The sequence below is a fragment of the Petromyzon marinus genome, chromosome 37 (assembly GCF_048934315.1).
Source record: "Petromyzon marinus isolate PM22_M1 ecotype Great Lakes invasive population chromosome 37, UKy_Petmar_22M1.pri1.0, whole genome shotgun sequence".
Lineage (NCBI taxonomy): Eukaryota > Metazoa > Chordata > Hyperoartia > Petromyzontiformes > Petromyzontidae > Petromyzon > Petromyzon marinus.
In genome coordinates, this window is record NC_133703.1 from 22,770,562 (window position 1) to 22,792,522 (window position 21,961).

General features: G+C 43.3%; 1 protein-coding gene across 2 annotated transcripts in view; it reads right to left on the reverse strand.

The window, feature by feature from the left end:
• LOC116949591 (uncharacterized) overlaps positions 1 to 18,718 on the reverse strand; it is a 32,574-nt gene extending 13,856 nt beyond the window's left edge. Inside the window, exons 1-2 of one of the 2 annotated variants that reach the window (XM_032967051.2) lie at positions 18,213 to 18,718; positions 13,911 to 13,978 (exon numbers count right to left, since the gene is read on the reverse strand). The gene's annotated coding sequence lies outside the window, so the exon portion shown is untranslated. The remainder of the gene's footprint in view (positions 1 to 13,910; positions 13,979 to 18,212) is intronic. The other variant, XM_032967052.2, reaches the window with a different exon arrangement.
• Between the last annotated feature and the right edge of the window lie 3,243 nt (positions 18,719 to 21,961).

A 21,961-nucleotide genomic window follows, 5' to 3' on the forward strand; every position in this document is an offset into this window, starting at 1 on the left:
GGTTTCACTCGACTGTCTTTCTCAGTGACAGGTACGACTGATTATCATGGAAATCCTTGGTTACATTTTTAAGCCCTACCGACCACTGTACAATAAGCTGCATTTAAAGCACTTAATGAGCATATCACAAGGGATTATTTGTTCATGCAGATTACTGAATGAATTGAATGAATCATGATATGAGATCACTGCTTTTCTTTCCTTCACACAGTATAAGCCATGTAATACAAATTAAAGAATAATGTGCAAAGAACAATAATATCCACACATGGACAGTATCTTACGAGGAGCAGGCCAACCATCTCCTGGCTAATCACTAAAATAAATATATAAGCAAACAATACGCACCAATCTGCAGCCAATCAAAATTAAATGGATGATATTTTATTTTTTGATTTAAAGCTTTCGTGACTGCAGGGATTCATATTCTTGGTTCTTTCGGTAAAGTCACGTAGAAGAGAAACAATAAAATAATAAAAATATAAAACAATAACATTCTCACGACGTTTCGACTGCAACACAATCAATCATCATCAGGTGTGAAAACCACAACAAGAAAATTGAAAAAAAAATGTCTTGTTGTGGTTTTCACACCTGATGATGATTGCTTGTGTTGCAGTCGAAATGTCGTGAGAATTTTATTGTTTTATATTTTTATTATGTTATTGTTTCCCTTCTACGTGACTTTACCGAAAGAACCAAGTATATGGGTGATATTTTGTTCATAAATTGCAAAATGAGTGCAAGATTGATCCAAAACCCAACCATGTAAACACCTCCAAATGCACCCATCCGAAAAAAAAAAATAATCAGATGCAAAGGATTCTCTTTAATTACAGGTCTCTGCATCTTTGTTCCTCGGCACCAACGCGCAGATAAAAAATAATTAATGGACTGGATATTTTAAAAGCCGAACGTCAACATACGCACGGCATAAGGCCTCCTTCGGCCTGCATTCAGTGTACGAAGACTGATATTTTTCTTGGCACAAAACCGTTCTGTGCAAACAAGGCCACATCTCCATACGTCAGGAGGCCCACACCATTGAATGGCGCCAGCGCAGATGTCACACACGCCTACATTTACCATTGTTACCGTCATCTGCTCCCCCCCTCCCACCATCCTGTGCGTACAAGTCTCCTGGCAGCGGTGGAGTGATGGGCAGGTTGGGCCGCAATGCCATGCATTACGCAGACGGTGCACGCGGTAATGAGAAAAGGACCAGTGAGGGACCGGTGGACTGGCCAGACGCATCACATACATCGTCGCATGCTTTCAACGCAAGTGTTAAAACCTCAACAAACCAGACCTCGCCACTGGCGCATCTCCCCCGAACATCCAAATTGCTCAGTTCTCACAGCCCACGCTGAAATTCTCTTCCTATAGCAGCGGCGAGGCAACCTATGGACAGCTGTTTGCACCAAGTACGACAAAAAAACCCCACGAACTGCGAGCAACGACATGCTTTGTTTGTCCCAGTTATCTAGTACCAAGCGCACACGTCAAATGAACTTTGCATTATAAGAAAAACGGACAATACAATAATAAAAAAAACATATAAACATACGAGTCCAGCCAATGTGCACTTGCAGCGCTGAATCGTAACTCCAGTTGCGGTAGTGTGCGGTTGTAACCGCACAACAGCGGCCTTCCTTTGCAATAGCTTTAATAAAGCACAGCGACTTCATACGCACCCCCGCGTGAAGGCGGATTTAATAATACAGCTCCGTTGTGCTACGAGACATGCATGCATGCTTGCTTCTGCTTCGTGAAGTACACGAACCATTATGGAAAGTGGAAGGAGTATTCTCGTATGGACACATTCACGGTGTGTTACGTAATAACTTAATTGTAATAACACAGCTATTTGTTAGGATGTTTTTTTATCATTACATACCTGCGGACACTGTGCACCCGACACAATAAGACACGTGATTTCATTCGCCTCATTATCCTCCCCTGTGACCATATGGCACCCTTAGCATTTTATTCCCAGCAGCAGATTCCTTACGTAAAGCTCAAAGGTAAACACGGTCCTTCCTTCCGCAAGCTGCCGATTCACATCTGTTACAACACAAACCGCACTCTAACAGGACATTTGGTATTTCTTACTGGGCATTAACACGAATGTAAAAAAATAGTAAAATGTATAACATCGGTAAGCATCTTCTTTGTGCTTTAACACGATTTACTCGAGGCTGTTTTGCCTTTTCAAGATGCGTTTACCATTAATCAAAGTGAGAATTCAGAGGTTAGGAAATCAGTTACTGTCATTGTGAACATAATTTCTGTTCAGATGAAGACATAGCCTATTTTATGTTTATTTCATTGGCTGCAGTTTTGGGGTGCTGTATCAAAAATTAAATTCCTTATTTTATTCATTCTCTTGGCTGCTTAACACACAAAGGGTATTTTTTTGCATACAGAAAACACACGAGAGCACAAATATTTGACCAAAGCAAAATCAACTAAAGTGGTGGCACTATTTAAGGATGCGCAGATTCAACGGCAGCCTAAGTTTGCCCCTCCCACGACAAAAGCACTACTTGCAAAATCCCTCCGCGGGGAAAAAAAGTGCCTCGTGTTAGCCCAATGGTTGGGTGGTCTCGTGGAGAGCAATATTTACCAGCTACCACCCAGATTGCAGTCTTCCAAGTGAAGCCTTACATGACCCACAATGTTTGTCAAATTAGGATACATTTTATTCTAATTTATCTGCTCAACATAACCTAATCTGCTATGATATTTGTCCAGAATAATAATAGCCTATTGTGAGTAAAAACTACACCGAGGACGTGAACAGTCTGTTGATCCACATTTATACAGGGAAGACACCACTCAGTATTTACTAAAAAAAATATATATCGGCACGTAGCTCAATGTTGCCGAGCCACAGACCTAATGCGCTTGACTTTTCTAAACTAAAGGCGGTTTTGTACTTGGCATCGACCTACTCAGTTGACTAATCTTAAAATAAGTGCCAACCTCAATGCCGTGGAAACAAAGGCAGCAGCAGGGCACAGTGCTGGGCTATATCTACCTTCTGGTGTGCAGCTGGGAGAATGTGTGCCACAGGCCCAGCGGACCATAAAGAGGGGGTCTTGTCTTTGTTGTTGCACATTGCCTTTTAAGACTGGAAACCCACAAGGAGATGCAACTTAGGAGGCGATGGAGGTAAGCTCAGCTGCTGCTTGGCCAGCGACTGCACCTTGTACCAACATAACCAAAGTCCTCAGCCCAAAGCAAACTTCTTCTATTTTGTCTTAAGAGCCACTTTGCACGATCTGAAAAAGCCTCAAAACATGTAGAATAGGGCAAGACAATGTATTCATCCCACACACAACCATCAAAAGCAGTACCTGCTCAACTGACCTGATTTGATTACATTCTCCTCCATTTGTGGTATTTGGCACACACCAGCATAATTTCCCGTGCACTTTTGGGCATGCATTAAATGCTAAATGTGCCCTTTACCGGCGCTTTATCACAAAACGCCTCCATCTCATTACAAATTTAAAAGAGAGCATTAAAAACACCATATTACAACACGCAGCTTGCTCAGTCACACAATATCAGGATATTCTGTGGAAATGTCGCCGTCTGCGGCGCTTTATTCGTAACAGAAGGGCTCTCATAGGGATTTCATAAATAAATAAAAAATCCTACGATGTTTTAAAAGTTGTACACTCAAATTTGACGACGGTAACAGCAGCAAATTAAGCTATATCATGTGTATTTGTCTTAACCCTTAAACGCCTGGGCATGTTTGTAGAATATTCATGATGCACCCCAGTACGTTTCCCCCCTAGCTTCCTACTAAACGTGTGCCAGTCCGATCATGTTTTTTTCTTGTAAAAAATCCTTAGGCTTGTTTTTTCACTCGGCAGCCTTTTAAGTGTTAAGTCACATTGTACATCTAGAAATGCAATGCAGTACGCGTGCGCGCACACTAGAATAACCGCATTAGCTACAGATTTCAGATCCCAGCAGCAATGTCCATCGCGCCATGGCACGTTTGCTCACATTTACCCAGGAATTGCCAATGAATCGTACAGAAGGACAGACTGCATTTGCCAAAGTGCCTATGCAGGTGTTCTGTTTAATGACAATATAGACAAAGCCGTTTGTATATTGTCCAATTTGTGCTTTTTTCTCGGCAGGTCACTTAAGTGGTCAAAACATTGCACTGTGATTGTTAAGTGCTGTAATTATATAACGCTGTAATTGTACATTGAATACCGGAGAGGTATGCCTCTGAGCACAAAATGGACCTTTAAAAAAAACAATTATTTTCAAATAAAAATCCCACACGCATGCGCGCAAGAGAATGCCATATTTATAGAAAGGTCGATAAAAAATATACAACCGCACACTTCAGCTTAAACTCGCCCCCCTGCCTTCATATTATGGCATTCTCCACTAGGTCTCACTGAAGGCAATAACACACAAGTTGCCATAGCAATAGCGGCTCCAAAGTCGCATGCCGCTCATCGTCTGATGCTGCGTGGATACCACGTAAGGCAATCATTTCATTTACAGCCCTTTGTCAATCCACTGCTGAATGAAATCTGCTCCACGCTCATGATGATCACTGGGGTTGTTTGACAATACTTCAACCATGCTGGTAAGTGTGGGTTGGTGAAGCAAGGGAGAAAGGCCAGAACCGGTTTACTCACTGCTAGTCCTTGGGCTCACTGCTAGTCCATAATACTCACTGCTAGTCCATAATAGAAATCGGTACCACTTAAGGTCTTAAAACTTTAGTACCAAATTTATGTACATGGCTAATGAGAATTACTTGACAAACTAATTTCAAATGGTTATCACATAATTCGCTGTCATTGGCCACATCTAGAAATTGGAACCACAAATGTTATGCGACCTTGGGTGGTCCTGACAAGTGAAACATCGGGTCTAGGCTCATGGACTTTACCAGCCGTAGTCAGGATTCAAACTCTGGTCGCTGGATTTGTAGCGCAGTGCACATATCACTGTACCACCAGGTAATAGCACAATAAAAAAGAAAATCGGCAGCTCATAAAATCATGCCTCATGCAGACGAATGAAGGATTTTTTATGAGACGTTCAGCAAACGGCCTTTATTTTCTGTAGGAACAAAGCAATACCTTGTGTCTCTGTAAGGCTCTGCCTGGATTTACAGGTTCTAAGCATTGACTACAGTACTGTAGATTTCCTACCATGCTAAATAACATTAATCTTAGTCGTGGGTGGTGTACTATTGTGAATATGCTTAGGATGCGACTGCTGGCCTTTAAATACACAAACACAATTTTTGTGATCCCCCAATTCTTGAAGCTGTCTGGCAATCGTAAAAATAGTAAGCTTGTTTGACACGGCCATGCTCAAGATTTTGATGTCAGAGACACAATATTCCCATTTAATCCAGGTTGCCACATTTCACTTGCCGAGAAGGAATACAATTTCATAGGTGAATACAAATCTCGTATGTCCACAGTACATATTATTTTGAAAATCACGAGTTTTTTTTATTTAGCTCAGGCATGCTTATCCAAGCCCATTTTGTACACACACTGGATATGGGGTATACACTTTGGTTAAGCTTTTAATGATTGCACATACTTATTAATGTAGGCTGCCATTAGGCAGTGTTGTATCTGTGGACAGCATTACATTGAGAGCAAGCTGAACTAACTTAAAAACATGCGACAGTCAATTTTAGCACAACTATTTTCAGTCTGTTTTTCCAACCTCATCCAAGTTGCCGTATATTTTGCAGTGGAAAGTAAATTATTGCAATCAGTGGAAACGTGTAAAATCTATTACGTAAATGCATGTAATATTATTGAAATGTCAGGAATCGTTCAATTGGCATGAAGTGCAACGGACAAGCAACAATGGGTGGCCTCATTAACCAAGGTCTATGGTAGTTCAATGTGTTTCAGTTGCTAAGTACTGTACATCAATTCCAGATTCTGAGTAGGCGTATTACAGGATTGTCACGTGTTATGCATATAAAGCAGGGGTACTCTTATGCAAAAGCAATAAACAGCCATGGTCTCTCCATCGCTAAATGAAGGCATGCGCCCAAGTCATTGCCATCAATAACGGTCCTGTGAAGATATCCATCTCACTCCGGTGTACCGCATTGCTCCATCTCCATGGTGGTCACTCTCAAGCACATTTTCACCTCTGGCTACCACCAGTTTTGTGGCTCAGCCATCATCCTTCCTCAATTTGCTATGCGCCAAGTTCACCTTCTTAAGTCAATACAATGGCTTTGATCTGCATTGGTTCACGGATCCACACACTTCTCTCGCAGTGTGATTCCGAGCATGCAATCTGCCATGCTGCTTTACGCTTTTGTTTCATTTTCTTTGTCAATGTTCCTTATTCATACATCAAAGTAGAAACATTCACCGACTGAAAACGTTCTGCTTCTCCGATACCGACCGGTAAGCTGCTTTATACACCAAGTTCAGCTTTCCAAAAATTACTCCATGCACCTACATTTTTGCCCCCTTTCATTATTTTCATCCCAATCCACATAATTTTCACATCCGATTAGCACGCTGTTAAGGAAGTTCAACACACATACATTAAAAAGCTTCCCCAGGGTATACAAATTTTCGCATTTTGAGTTGTTTCTCCAAGCAATACAAATCATGTTTCAGTGGCCATCCAATTATCTGGACATATATAAATATTGGTGACAAAAGTATGCAAATTAAAGCGTTTTTCTTTGTTTAAAGCATGTTTTCTCTTCAATCTTTGAAATTGTGCCCCCCCCAATAACCTTTCCTGAATGTGGCACCAGCTTCATTATTTCCTAAAACCCCAATGTATTTTACGCTTCTCATTTACTCGCTAAGTAAGCAGGTTTCCCAAGAGCATAGTCCCATAGTTCCATTTATTTGGTATAGCCCTGCAAGCCATTCGGCTCTTGAATCGGGTGCAACCGCAACAAACAAAAACATGAACAAGAAAACATCTTAAAGTGACTATGTGACTGTGCAAACAGAAAATCCAGGAAAAAAACATCAAAATATTCCTGAAATAGCACCATACACCAACGCTGTGTGCAAAAATCCCAGTGGGATGCAAGTCAAACAACAACAACCACAAGACAACTAAGATTAAGGCCATCAGTCTAACTCCGTACTACAATAAACAAAAACATGGCCAAACCAAAAAACTTTTCGAAATCACCCAAATAAAGCCATAAATATAATGTAACAGTGATCATAGGGACTGTGACCGAATTTTGTACAATAAACTACATAAATAACATGTAACACCAAACCCTAGAGCCATATCTGGCTGCATGAGTCACTCCACAACAACAGGAGCATCAGTCGGAGTATCACATTTTTCAATGCACCTTTAAGATCAGCACACTAAATCAAAATACAGTTAATACTTTGCAGCGGTCATCCGGAGCGAAACATTTTATTTTAGGCCACTGAATAGCAGTAGCAGCTATGGGTGTACAACTCCTCTAGAGCAGTTTTGAGTGAAGATCTCATAGGTAGTGATTCAAGTTGCAGTTTATTGGCAACAACATTCCAGACCCTGGGAGCATCAATAGCAAAGGCCATTCTCCTCTGGTTTTTGGACGGCAATAGGGAATGTGAAGCTGGTAAATGAGCAAAGACCTGAGGTCAAATTTGTTCTTTGAAACAGAGAGGAGATCCAGCAGGTAGTCTGCGGATTTTTTTGTAAGTACATCGTGAATAAATAAGATCTGGTGCACAAGCCGTCGAACATTAAGAGATTCTAGATTTAAAGCTTTCGTGACTGCTAGGATCTATACTCTTTGGTTCTATTGGGTAAAGTCACGTAGGTAAAAATAAAATAACAAAAAATCATTGTTATTTTATTTTCACCTACGTGACTTTACCCAATAGAACCAAAGAGTACATTAAGAGATGTTAAGTTTGACCCAATGTAGAGATCACAGTGGTGAGTCCTATATGGGCAGTTCAATGCAAATCTTAAGGCCGAGTGATAGATGGAATCAAGCTTCTTCAGTACATTACTTGGGGCTGATTTATACACGATATCACAGTAATCAAGTAGAGGCAGTATGGTCGCTTTTATCAATTCCAAACGGAACATAGGGGGGAAGCAGTGTTTGTGTCGATACAGAAAACCAATTTTTATTTTTGTCTTTTTACCAATATAATCAATGTGATCTTCAAAATTCAGTTATGAATCCAGGATGACCCCAAGATACTTATAGATCTTCACCTGCTCTATTTGATAATTATTTAAGGAATGTAATTGGGGAAAAATAACTTCCTGCTTTAGTCCCGGTGAGAAGCATAGCACCTTGGTTTTGGAAATATTCAGGACTAGTTTAAGAGCAACTAGCTGATGTTGTAGTTTGTTGAAATCACCCTGGAGCTTAGCAATCACGTCATCTGGAGAGCGGCCAGCAGTAATCAGTATCGTGTCATCTGCAAAAAGATTTACTCTGGAATGATCCAGGTCAGTGCCCAAGTCATTGACATAAAGAGAGAACGAGGGGGCCAAGGATGGAACCCTGTGGAACCCCTTTTGTTATCTTAATACTGTTTGACCTCCAACCATCTGTGAATAAAGTTTGGGTGCGAGAAAAGTGGTAATTTTTTAACTATTTTACTGTGTTTTCGGAAAAACCGAGGCAACTTAGTTTACTAAGCAGGGTGTTGTGGTCTACTGTATCAAAAGCTTTGGACAGGTCAAGAAAAAGACAGGCACAGTACTGCTTATTATCAAGGCTACTGTAAATTTGATTCGGAGAGTCTAATGCAGCAGATGTGGTGCTGTATTTTTTTCGGAACCCAGATTGTTTTAGATGTAGTAGATTGTTGGTGGACAGGAAACTGCTAATTTGGTAGTTCAATAATTTGCAAAAATTTTCATCAATGGGGACAAAATTGAGATAGGTCGGTAGTTATTGGGATCATCTTTAGGGCCCCTTTTTGTCAAGTGGACGGACATAGGAATGTTTCCATTCTAGAGGAACTGATGCTTCTTTGATGGACAGGTTGAAAATATGGGCTATAGGTTTGTATATTAGGTGACCAACAGTTAGAAGAGCAAAGACGGGAAAACTATCTGCTCCGGTAGAGGAGAACCCTTTGAGGTAGGACAGTTGTTTCAGAACATTACTTTCGTGGATTGGTTGGAAACTAAATTCGTTTAATGTTTGGAGAGGGGTGTAGGAATTTGCATGAGCAGGGGTGACTCCCAATACATTATCAACAAGATTACCATCTTCAGAAAAACGAAGGTTAAAATTGTCAACTATTTTTTTGGGATCTGAAAAATATTCCCCATTTCGGTTAAGCTCAACGGGCAGATTGTCTGTTTTGGATGCCTTTTCGATACATTTGATTGTTTTCCAAAAAATCCTGGCATTTCCATGTGATTCCAGGAGAGTGAAGGAAAAGTAGGCATTTTTTGCATGCCGTATTTTTTTGACGCATCTATTCCTTAAAATCCTGTATTCTAGCCAGTCATTTACCAAATTACTTTTCTGAGCACATGCCCAAGCCGTGTCCCTAGTTTTCATGAGCTTTGTAATCAAAGGATCAAACCATGGTGGGCGGTTGCCTTTAGTTTTAAATCTAACCAACGGAGCATGTTAGTTAAGAATTTGGAGAAATGTGTACCTGAAGGTCTCCCAAGCCGTAGTCAGGTTGGGGATATCACATACCTTGTCAATATCCGAGTGAAGCACATCGTTAGTAAATGCCTGAGTGCTGAAGTGACTCAAAGAGTGCTTCTCAACAATTTTAGGGGGGGCTTTGGGTCTGGCTAATGATCTCACCCCAAAAATGAAGGAGTGATCACCAAGGTTATTACCCAGAACACCAGTCAGTGCAAAATTGTGAGGGGCATTTGTCAATAGGATGTCAAGCAGAGTTGACTGTCCCGGATTTTTTAGGTTGGGTCTTGTGGGGACATTTATTGAAACCGGTTAAATTCATCTGTAAAATTTGTGGCCACGGCCAGCGGGTTTAGCCAATTCCAATTTAGATCACCCACTAAAACTATTTCACCTTTAGGGAGGCCCCCAAAAAGCTCTCTCAGTGCAGATACAGCTTCAACATCCTTCCCACTAGGCGGTCTATAGCAGCACACTACCAATATCTGTTCATTATTTGGGAGAGTTATTCTGAGAGCCAAATCTTCAAAGCAACATTTTTTAAACGAGGAGTGAGCTGGTGAACATGCAATAGTATTACGAACATCGATGGCAATTCCACCTCCTTTAGATCCTCGGTCAAGCCAAAAAAGGTTGTAGTTGTCAATCGTAATCTGCAAGTCATTGACGGCAGGAGTGAGAAATGTTTCTGTTAGGAAAAAAATGTCTGGGTCAAGATTTGCCACTTCTAATTTTAGTTGACTTAATTTAATCACAAGCCCTCTGATGTTGACATGGAGAACACCAACACCTTTTCTGCCAGAAAAATCTACAGAATTATACGAGTTCTTTACATTTGGGCCAGGATGAAGTTCAATACCACCCAGAGCAATGGACACCACTGTTTTGCTTCAAGTGTTATCTCTGGCGAAAATGAAGGGCGGACAAAACACTGGCTCACTCGGCCAAAATGACGGAGTTGCAGGCTTCACCTATTTGGTAAAATTGTCGCCACATCGGCGCGATGCTGCAATGGGCGATGCTGCAATGGGTTGAAAACGTTTTTATTATCAATACATCTCAAAAGGGCACTTTTGCAGTATTGGCAAACAATGTCCCTTTTGTGAATCCCAACACGTGGTTACAGGGCATTGTTCTAATGATGATTGTGTCAATGGTAATATGCCCTCAAGACAGGCTTTTTCCAGGTTGTGTCCAATCCATTGGATCTATAAAAAGCAACACATCGTTTTATACAAACTGTGGTGCATCATCATCAGCAGCAGCATTACTGCTACGTGTCTATCACGCACTTTTCTTTACATCAGATCTACAATGGTATCAATACAATTGTTTATGTAACACAGCATCACATGAAATGCATGCATTTCCTGAAAATTGCACCGATAAGAACACCAGTCTGCATAGCAATGAGATCTGAAGGAAGTGTTTCTTATTGCTTGTTACATATCCATAATGGTCTCAGGCATTGAAGAACAGAACAATTCTCCTCGTGTCAGACCCAGCGAAAGTATATCCCCTGCTCTTTTGAAGACCGCATACAGAGCTTGTAAGTATGTATTTTTTCAATTGAAATTATTTACACACGGTAGGTACAATATATTGCATATAACCCGTTTACTGAGACATTTTTCTTTTCTTTAAAGAGATCCCTACCTATTTCAAAATACCACATCTATACCCAACGGTAAATCCTTTCGTGTTATGGCATCATTTATACTCAAAGATGTTTCTCATATTGTACTTATAATTTTCAAAAGTGGATGTACGAAGGGCACTTGAGCCAGGGAAGCTTGAAGATGAAAATGTCACTCGTAGGGCCCGATTGCCATCATGGTGGAAACTCTTTTCTACCTGCTATTGGGTAAGGCTGCAAATATTTAAAAAAGGTCACGGCTTTCAGCCGAGCCAATTGAGGCTTGGAACACCATAACCCAACTGGGACTTGGCTTTTGTATTTCATGGAACTCCAGAAAACACATCCCATCAAAATTATCATTGTTTACTCTTATCCTTAGTATCTGCATGTTGTTTGGACATAAGCCAAACGTGAAATAGTTTTGGTCAAGGCATGTGATCTGTGGAGAATTTGACCAGAAATTTCAGACTTTGTTTTGTAAAGTGAAATCTTTGTCCAAAATGGGATTGACACCGAGTCCTTGTTTTTATCAAATGTCTCCGTCATTAATGACCAAATCACTCAGAAACTAAGCGGGGGTTATAGCATGGCTCATACACTTGATGGGAAACTGCTTGGGAACACCAGATATTGTACGCTTGCTCTGCAAAGTGGCCAGAAAATCGCCGTACAGCAATGGAATATTGACTCGTGTGTAGCGAGTTGAGTTTTATCCACTCATAGGCATTAAGATTCATCTGGAAACTTGTTTCCTCTCACAAACCAAACATTTACAAAATAGCGGACCAAACATTGGAATGCAGGACCTTCCGTAAAAATGGTTTTGAGAAATTGTGAGGGTTTCCTGAGTATATAAATGTCTTTCTTACTATTATACGAGCACTATGCCAATATTGTGATATAGGTGCCGGCAATATTGGAGGCTTCAAGACATTAATTAATTGCAGAACATTTTATATTTGTTTGCCTCGTTTGGATGAGCAACGACATGCCGCGATTCGCAGTTTTATCTTCAATGGCTATACCCCATCAAGAATCATTGCCTTGGATTTACAATGGGATAAGCATCAAGAGGTGGTAATATCTGAACTATGTGGAGGTCACAGGAAGAATTGGTTAAATCAGGGGATTTAAACTTGAATCTTGGGTCACCCATCCACAGTCAAGCTTTCCATATCAGTGCCAGAGCAGGTAAAAAAAAGTGACATTTCCATTAGCACACACAGCACTTATGCGAATTCGGTTCACTCAAAGCAGGGATGCGGCACTGTTGTAAACGAGGGTTGCGAGCACTGACGGCCTCGAAGGTTATTTCCGGTAGAAGACTACAGTTACATGCGATGGATTTTTTTTTACAAGCAGCCGGGGAAGAAGTACGTAAAAAAACCTTGAGGCAAGTCTGGGTAGAGCTGACCGAGCCCAAGCTTCTCCAATACTCACGTTTGTCGTGTTGCAGTAATGCAGCTAAAATAAGCACAGGTTTTTTTAAAAAACAAGATGTTTTACACATGAATGTTAAAACTGATGTTGGTGTTTCTAAAGCCATGGTAATCTTTTACATTTTAATGATAAATTTCCCGGTGGTAATGAAAATCCAAGATGCCAACTTCACATTCTAATTATGCTATTTATTTACTCAGGAAATATATAGTCGAGTTATTTTCCAGAGGGTCCTCTATATTGCGATGTTTGGTCATTGCTAGGGATGTGATTATGCATCACGTCACCATTTAATATTGACTTTTAAGCCTTACAATACAAGGATTGAATGTCAAAAAAATCAATAATTCTTTGACTTATGCAAATTCTGCTGATGTAACATTTATGCTCACAGAGTGAACTGTACAAAGGTACAGACAAACGTGAGAAAATACGAATGATGCAGGAAAAGGGACGAAAAAAATACCGATATCTGGCACACAATCACTATTCTGAAGTCAACGAATCACTGGTAACGCGAATCGTTATACCCCCCCCGAAACAACACCAGTAATGAGTGTATAGGCAGGTGGGAGGAAACTACATAGCATACGGAGAGAAAACCCCACGTGTACGAGAGAATGGGTGACACTGGCCACTGCCGTGTCCTGGTTACCCCCACTGCCCCACACCTATAACACCTCTCAATCCCTGGTGGGGTCACCCTTACGAGTACCGTACTATCCAGGCTTCAATATCCCATTGTCTAGACGGGAAATTCAGATGTTTTTCTTCACCACTTCTCAACGGCACAGTTTTTTTTATTTCACAAAAAACCTTCCCATTATCCACGTTAACCGTGAATGTTATGCTAGAATGTTATATAAGCACATGTTTAGAACGACCATGAATTTTGTTTTAACAAGTCAGGGATTTAGAAACCACAATAAAACTACTTTTATATTTAAAATAAAAAACTTTTAAAAGAGGAAGCGAATATATTTCCAGCAGACGAGTTACAAGCATGGAGACATTTCCAAGAGAGGCCTGGAATGCAGTAACGTTTATTTTTACTACAAACAAAAGAATCGCTCAGTAGGAGCAATAACGACTATCAACTGAACTGGTCACAAATGTGGCTTAATTCGTCCACATAACACTGTGAATGAAACATTCAGACAGGAGATGTAAACACAACACAGACGTGTATTGACTAACCTCATGTAGTGGTAAGAATCCACATGAGTGGTCAGCAAGGTCCCAAAGTGCACTTCAAGGGTCATACACTGTAATGAAAAAGAAACATCAGCTTGCACAGTGTCTTGTGGTCATTACAAAGTCCATGTCTCCCTGCTACAACAAGCAAGAGTAGTACTTATCTACATTGGTGACCGAGCCAGTGTTTTAGAAATAAGACGTTCATCATTTGGCGGGAGAATTACCGCTGTCAATTTCCCACAGGGCAGTTCTCGTTTTACTGAACCTCGATGGATGATGAGCTAAACCGATGACCCCCACTGGTCACTATTTGAACTCACAGCTTTTCTGTTTGGGAATCAGGAAATCTGACAAGGGAGCAACATGAGCCTGACTTCAGTAACAACAGTATGCAGTCCAAATCGAAGCTCAATTAAGATACGAATCCGTCAGAAGCAGGAATGTTGAACAAGCATAGTTTAATCGATTATCTTATTTTAACGTCTTCTTACTTTACACGCAATTGGTGATACTTTGCAGTTGATACTGTACTCCAAAATAAAATGTACAGTACTGAGTTAGGCAAAGGTATGTGAAATATTAATGTCGGCACCAGCCATTCTACTGTTGTTACTGCAACTACAACCACGTGAATCTTGAAATCAATGTGCGCAACCGACAATGTACACCGGTGAATTTGTGAAGGTACTGTACGCAAAATAAATAATACCCATCACGGTTACGTTGACGTGGCTGCACTACAGACAAATGTGCGGTGCCGACACACATTTAGCAAGTGCATTCTTGCGGGCTCCCTGTGAGGAATGCAAATGTAACCAGACCCTCCTGACAGCTCCATTTAAACCTCCCTTTAATGTGTAGGTGGGGTAGTAGTGCGGTGGCACAGTGATGAGTGCACTGCACCATGAACCCAGAAACCAACTAAGTTAGATTCCCCGCCTCGGCAACATCAACGGAGAGTGATATTTGAAGCGTTCCATGCGCCATGACACCTCCTTCACCAAACCACTGTAAACCAGTTTGGAGGACATTTAAACAACCCCCCCCCATAATCGACAGGCGTGGGGATAATTTCATTCAGCAGTGGACTGACAGTTGTATTTACCAAACTTGCAGGTATGAAATTATGTATCCCGCATTAAGTCACCTAGTGAACTAATATACTCAGCCATAATTAAACCAATTCACCTAGAACCTGCCTGCACATCCTCTCGGATGAGTTGGTAGCAATGCAGCTGCATTTTATAGCTGCAAAACGATCGTGATGATAATGCCTTGCAATAGTACCTTCCATTCTTGACTAGGCGATGACAATTCACAAGGTGTTTTCAACCATAAGCTTTGTCTGCCGAGTGCACCGATGAGCTTCAGCACTTTTACACAGGTATAAAAGTTAAACATCCATGCCACTGCGAGCATAAACACAGCACAGTAGACATACTAGCTTTATAGAACTGGCTGGCTATTGTTGCCTGCTGCTGTAACATTAAACCCAATTACGCCACTTTCCAGTCGAGGCCAATGCCACGAGTAACAAACACTGTAACCTACAGATTTCATGTCAGTCTCTCCTAAACCAATTTTTTTCACACCCTTTCGTGCTTTATATTTTGTCTTTATGATTCCCCACCCCCTTCTTCCTCGCAAGAATTTCCTTCCTCAAGATAGGCTTTTATCTGGTTAAAAAGGATTTGATGGATGTATTTGCACCTATTACTTAACGTGGCCTAAAATTCTCACTCATGCCGCGAAGGGGTTCATTAAATCGCAGCACAGCGTGTACTGTATTGTTGTGCAATCGCGTTTTGAATGGCCTGTATACAGTACACAAGGCCCTTTAGCTTTCGCGTTAATGAGTGGGCACTCGCGTCCAGCCAAAGATGACAACATCAATCCCAAGTTCCTCCGAAACGTTACATTTACAAATTGTTTCGGGGGACAATTGCCTCCGACTAAAATCACCCAGGATGGGTTCTAGCCCCCGTCAGAGACTTCAGAAAGCTTATCAGGTTTTGAGCCTGGATAATGGGCGCTCAGCCAACACAAAAAAGCAGGTTTTGTAGGCGCTGCAGGCAACAGAGGCCAGTGTTGAAAATTCCATTATGTACCCCCCCCCCGCTGCTTGCAACCGACAAGCGATCATGAAGTACGGCAAATTACACTCACTCGCTCTCATCCAGCGGTGGATTGACAAGCCGGGGTAGTTGTACGTGCATGACAATTGTGCAAACGAATCGCCGCCTTAAAAAAACTCGTCCCTCTAAATATAAATACACCTAAGCAATAATAACAAAAAATGTCACGCTTGTCGAATCGAACTTTCACATTTAAAAAAGGGTAAATTCTCTCTTTCGACGTTATTTTCTCATTTCCACTTTCACACATGCCCGTGAAGTAATAACCTGGTCGCGTGATATGAGAGCTGGCGTTATACCAGAGCTATGATCCTTTTTCCAATGTATCTGTTTACACGATACAATGCATTGACATGTATGTGTTTTTTATGAGAAACATGCATTTCTCACGGGTTGATATTATGACTGTACGTTTTTTTTCAAAATCCGCACCGAAATGTTGTACATAACATACTTTGAATTTGAGATCTCCCCTGCAAAATGTATGCCGGTGTGGATGGGATCCCACCGACGTTTAGAGCGTCACGGTGGCCAGATGTTTACTACCTCGCCTGGTACGCAGGAGGTCGTGAATTCGATCCAGACCCTGCTGTATATTTGGATTTTGCATGTTCTCTCCGTGGTCGCGTGAATTTTTCTCCGGGTCCTCCAGTTTATCCCTCCACAATTAGAATCAACATCACCACGTGTTCAGAGCATTTGGCTGATATAAATGTCCACGTGATAAGCCACTTTGTTAAGCTATCATTTGTGACCAGGTCGCTTATGAACAAGAGCTATATAGCTCAGTGGGCCTTACCTGCTAACATACATATGTTTTAATAGTTCACGTACTCTTTACGTATTTAAAATATAAACCACGACGACAGTATACAACCCAGACTACACAGCCTTAAAGTTACATGTTGTTGACAGTAGTGAAACTAGACGTGGGTCATGAGTAAGGTTAAATGTGTCATGATCTTGGATTTCAATGACAGCAAGATACATCTCTCTGATCAAAAAAAGTGTGCGTGATGACAGCAAAATAATGAACGATATAAAAGTTAAATGTGGTGGACAACAGAGAGGTAAAGTGTTTCGCAACAATAAGGATTCCATATTCAATACAGCTATCCACGTTTCAGGCCATCAGTAAAACTGTTGTTATAGTATAGTAACAATAAATGATTGGTCTTACATGTGCTTACTGTTGTAACGTTGTGACGCTGCGATCTAAAACATTGCAATGTGTGGTTACATTAACCCCGCTAATGGTGAAATACACCCGCAATGTCTCTCGACGGTCAAAGTTAACAATATTACGGAGATAAGTCGTTCGAATGCTGGTCTACAAGGGGCCGAGATCCATCACCCCCCACCCCCTTCTCTCTCTCGTCTGTGGTAAAATCTGGGCCTTTCCACGAGGATGTGACTCATCACCACCGGAGGTGGGTTGGTGGTGGCGATCTCAGCCTCTTGCGTGCAACGCACTTGCCCATCCGCCACGGTTCCAAGCGACACGGCCGCAACCGATTCCCATTAAACCACTTGCGAAGGTGACAACCGAGGCAACAACAACAAAAGAGCCACCGCCAATTAAACACAGACGCGGAGGAAAAAAAAAGAACGAGCAGCGTAGGAATCGAGAGAGAGGGAGGCCTGTGACGCACCGCAGCTCTCTGTGCTGCGAGCAACACCGCAAGTTGCCAAATCGACCACGCCAGCAACAGCAGCGCACGAGCAACAGTCTCAGTCGTCGTAACCACCATCCAAGAAGCGTGACCACGACCGAGCGAAGGCGACCCACACAACTGCGTGTTTAAAATAACAAGGGGAGAGTAATTGCGAGAGTTCTATTGCGAGCAACGCAAGTCGCCACGCTTCGCGAGCACAGCCCACTATATTAAACATTAGATATTAACCAGAGCCGAGGCGGGGTACCCGTGCCCACACGCACGCACGGGGCGAGGGGAGGCGAGGCCTGCGACTCGCCCGCAGATCGCCACGCTTCACACGCGCAACCATTTCACAGCAACCTCGCACGAAGGCACCACCATACACACACACACATATACCGATGATAGCGAGTGTGTAAATAGCGGATAGAAAAAAAGAGAGTGTGTGAATGGAGGAGTATGGAGCGAGAGAGAGAGCAGAGCGGGGTTGGGTGCGTGGGGTCACGTACGCGAGTGCCGGAGCGCGACTCGGCCCGTAGCAGGCCCCGGACATCACCGCCTCCTTACACCACCACCACCTCCTCCTCCTCCACCTCGCCTCTCAAATCCCTTGCTCGCCAACAAACCTACTCCCCTCCACGACTATGAACCATCACTCGTTCGTATTGGTCCAACGCCGATTCAACAGCCGTGTCGCTTCTCGATCGCGCCTGGCGGACGCCGCATGAGCCGCGAGGCGCAGTGCCAGGTAACAGCCGCGCGTCTCCCGACACCACTACGACTAATAATAATATTTAAAAATAACCGACCGCCTTGCTGCATTCGCGCTATGGCGAACGTCGCCGCGTCACGCGAGGCAACCGCATCGGTAACGGCTGTGATGATTAATTTATACTGTGGTGGTGGTTGTTGTTGTTGTTGGTGATACGCAGGACGCGCGCGCAGTGCGAGGAGCGCGCTGCTGTTTATTGACGCCGAGGGCGGCGCGCGCAACAAAGAGCGCGGGGGGGGGAGCACGAGCGGGGGGGGGAGCGACAACCGGAAGGGGCGGGGGCTAAGAACGCGGGGAGGCGCGGGCGTCGAGACAACCGGAAAAGGCGGGGACTAACAACGCGGCGGCGGCGGGGGGGGGAGAAAGACGACCGGAAGAGGTGTCGGCGAAGAGCTCGGGCGGGGGGGACAGCGAGGCGAACAGAAGGAGCGGGGTTAAGAACACGGAGGAGGGGTGGGAGCGGTGGGTGAGCCAGAAGAGGCGGAGTTTAGAGCGTGGGGGAGGAGCGACGCGACCGGTGGGGGGGGGGGCTAAAAGCGCGATGGGGGCGGGGAGGAAGCGGCAGCCAAAAAAGGCGGGAGAGAGAGAGCGGCTGCCCGCGCCAGAGCCGGACACACAGCAGCGGCGGTTACCATTACACGAGTGTCGACGAATTTATTTGCTTCGAGATCGCTTTTATTGTGCTTCAGCAATGCATGTACAGGCTACACGAGTTTCAAAGAGTCTGTGAACCTACAGGTTTGTTTAATAAAAACACATTCTATCTTACGCGTAAACATAACTCAAATTCCTCACAAACGCTGCCTTCAAAGGAAAACATGTCGATAGGCGACGTTTCTGATAATAGCCCTTCACATCATACGGATTATTCCAGGCACGATTTGACGCATTGTACCGTGAGTGCAGTCAAAGGTTGAATCTAAATCGCGCGAGATTGTTCAGGAATCCCCACCCGTTGTAAACCCGTTCCTCATCCCCGAGGCGGGGGCGCGCGAGCTCCTTGTTTTCGCGCCAAATCTCCATCGCGACAGCCCCATCGGTAAATGACCCCTTGCCCCACCCCTCCCCAATACCCCCCCCATTACAGTGCAACCCCGCCCCTTTTGCACGCATCACGTGACATGTCGAGTCCCCGCCCCTCCACAGCACGGCCCCGCCCCCACCAATCACGTCACTTGCACACTGGCCAAGCCGCGCCCCGTTACATATGAACGTGTCACCCAAGAGCCCCGCCCCTTCCCACCACGTGACACCTTTAGGTCCGTACCGTGAGTCCTTCCTTCCCACCACGTGACACAGTCCCTTTCCACCACGTGACACCCACGGGCCCCGCCCCTCCCCAACCACCACGTGACACCCACGGGGCCCTCCCGCTACTGCGTCACACCCGCAGGCCCCTCCCCCGATCACGTGACACCGACGGCCCCCGCCACTCGCGCGGTCCCTGCGAGGAATTCCAAGCGTTGTCTTAAGCCGCCCTTCACTCGGCCCCAGCAATGTATCACCAATAATACTACTACTACTAATTATTATATACAGCAACCTACACGAACATGACCCAACACTGTTTCTAATAAACCCGCAATAGCCACGGCCCTCTTCGCAGGGGCAGCAGAGAAACTCTCTGCAAGCCACGACTTTATACTGTGGCCAATCACATGTATGGCACCATTGCAATAGAAGTCCCAATCAGAGGTGTGGTTGTGAATTCGGTGCCGACTTCGTGGACGGAGTTCTCACAGCTGTCAACCCAGACGGGTTACTCCGTATTCTTGGACAGGGAAATCGACTTTTCAGGTCCGTACGGCGTACAGCCGTTTCAATACTGAAACACTTTTTTTTGTCTGTGTTTCTCCCTTGTGATGGGACTTTGTAGGGATAAAGTCTAGATTTATAAGGGCACGGGGTGACTAATAAGGTCTGAATTGGTCTGTATTAAGGTAGGGCACTGATAAGGGTTTGACAGGTATGAGTTCTACAATACTGTAAAATTAAACCACAGTCCAATGGATTGAGGCCTCCCATACGTTACCGTTCGTTAGTGTGGGTTGGTGAAGGGTGGTTTCATATCAGAATATTGATCCTGGAAGAATCCGATGAGCTAAGAAGTTCTTTTTCACAGATGTCTGATAGGGGCGGGTCAGCGAGTTAATAATGACAATGCAAAACAACAATAGCAGTTAAAAGTATAAAAAGGTAAGTCACTTCAACTAAAGTACTGCATGTACTGTAAGTACACAAATTGACATCGCCGCTGATGGCAGCCGTGGCTGAGTGTCGAACTCAGATGCCCCGCCTCGAATGTTCTCAACATTGCCCCAATGAACCCCAATGCCCTCCTCCTTCCATCCCGTGGCCCCTGTGTAAATAACCAAAATATGAGGCGTCATGTCGATTGTCTCGTTAAAGGACACGGGCCAGTAATTGGCTTCGTCATTACATTATTACTGATATATCAAATTAAGCCATGATACCAGGTTTTATCTTGGGTTAGATCGCGTAAATATATAAATGTGTCGTTAAAACCCGCCACCACCCGACACAGCCAACTAGTAAGGGTTGTCACGTCAACAGAACGTGGCCAATTCGTCACTAGTACAGCACTAGTGTATAGTGTAGTGTATAGTGTAGTATACTAGTACAGCACTAGTGTATAGTGTGGTGTATAGTGTAGTATACTAGTACAGCACTAGTGTATAGTGTAGTGTATAGTGTAGTATACTAGTACAGCACTAGTGTATAGTGTAGTGTATAGTGTAGTGTATAGTGTAGTATACTAGTACAGCACTAGTGTATAGTGTAGTGTATAGTGTAGTATACTAGTACAGCACTAGTGTATAGTGTGGTGTATAGTGTAGTATACTAGTACAGCACTAGTGTATAGTGTAGTGTATAGTGTAGTATACTAGTACAGCACTAGTGTATAGTGTAGTGTAAAGTGTAGTGTATAGTGTAGTATACTAGTACAGCACTAGTGTATAGTGTAGTGTATAGTGTCGTATACTAGTACAGCACTAGTGTATAGTGTAGTGTATAGTGTAGTATACTAGTACAGCACTAGTGTATAGTGTAGTGTATAGTGTAGTGTATAGTGTAGTATACTAGTACAGCACACCGGTGTGTTGGAGAGCCAAGCCACAACATTTACAATCTGAGTACGACGTTTCGCCAGTAATTACAACTAGCTTCATCAGGCGACAGCCAGACCTTGTGGAGAAGTCCACCTGCTTCGTTTGAAGAAAAGTATCCTCCCCATAGAGGTTAGTATCAAATTAAGTTGTATAAATAATTACGTTGTACACCGCACCAATGCCATGCTTCTTACAACGTTAATAGTGCCGCAGCCACTGCAATGCGAGTGCTGTACAGCACTGTGTTTATTTGCACAATAACACCAGCACATCTGCATATTTAAATTTCCGTAATGCATTCTGTAGATAATGCGATATTGTTTAGTCCTCTCATCACCGCTCTGTCAACTGCATA